General features: G+C 46.6%; 1 pseudogene; it reads right to left on the reverse strand.

Annotated features, from left to right (window-relative positions):
- Positions 1 to 749: 749 nt before the first annotated feature.
- Positions 750 to 1,307, reverse strand: part of LOC102863367 — a 1,500-nt pseudogene continuing 942 nt past the window's right edge.

Below are 1,307 nucleotides of genomic sequence, written 5' to 3' on the forward strand. Positions count from 1 at the left end.
GGTTCAACCAGCCATCCCCACTGGACCCACCTGGGAAAACACTTTGCAGTCCAGAGGGGAACAAATGACAGGAAAATGTCTTCTAACAGAACAAGAAGGCAAGCAGCTTTAACTCAAGACCACCAGTAAGGTGATAAAGTGTCCTCCCTTTCCCCCTTCATGTTCAGCATGAAGAAGCCAGAGAGTCTGCATCCAGTTCCAAAATCAATAAGACAGTTGAGTTAATTGCCATTGGAAAATGCTTACCATTCCCCTGTAGCATATGGTCCCCACTGGATCCTTTTCATTTCCTTCACCTGCTCCCCCGACCAACCAAATTGTGCAGCTCTGCAACTGCATCCCTGCCCATCCTCACCCTTCTGCCCCCAACCTTCACCTCCTTGTACCCCCATTATGTTTTTCACAATAAAATTTTTTTTCCTTTTTTTCCAGTGTCTGCTTTCATGTCTTCAGAGCAGCACAGGGAAGTGAAGCCCATCAGGAGTTACAATTTCGCTTAGAGTCCCAGGTGCCTGTGTTTGGTAACTTGCCATTCCATGTCCAGCTCTGTGAGGAGGAGGTATTATGGGGGAGGAGCTTGTCCTTGGGGAGGCTGAGCACTAAATCCACCCATCCAAGAAGCAGAAGGTGATGGATGGACTCTGAAGCCTGGCTGACTCCACGCCTGTCCATATACTCCATAGGGCGCGCTTGACACCCATTTGCTTCATACTGTCCATACTGTTGTGGGTTTCCTTAAACTGGCAACACTAGCTCCACTGGCTGTAGTCGACGTGTTGGAAATTTTCTGTCATATCAGGAGGTTCTTTACCCCAATAACATTTAACATCATGTCATTCAATAGTAGTACTTTCCCCCGATGCGATAGCATGGGCTACACTGTCATGGGTAGAATATCTGACCAATGAATAGCCTTTCTCTGGAAACTCTCATTTCCATAATTTGTCCAAATGATGAGAATTTCTGTCTCATAAGCTGATCAGTTATCCAAGAAGAAATCCCTCCACAGTAGACAGTCCAAGTTTTTTTACTTGACTGGTTTACTACAGCTTCAAATTGCGACTGTTTACTGTTGTTCTTTTGTGTGCTTTTTGGGGCAGACTGTTTCTGAGTGGCCCAGTTAGTGCTCATCTGTGGGCCACCCAACCACTGGCCTCCCATGTTCATGATTGCATTCTCTGCATTGCTGTTGTTGTTGTTATGTGCCATCGAGTTGCTTGCGACTCATAGCGACCCTATGTACAACAGCCCTAAACTCTGCTCTGTCCTGTGCCAATCGCACTGTCTCTGACACTCCCATCCAGATT

The sequence above is a fragment of the Elephantulus edwardii genome, unplaced genomic scaffold (assembly GCF_000299155.1).
Source record: "Elephantulus edwardii isolate Elephantulus edwardi_28Jun2011 unplaced genomic scaffold, EleEdw1.0 scaffold00374, whole genome shotgun sequence".
Taxonomy (NCBI): Eukaryota; Metazoa; Chordata; class Mammalia; order Macroscelidea; family Macroscelididae; genus Elephantulus; species Elephantulus edwardii.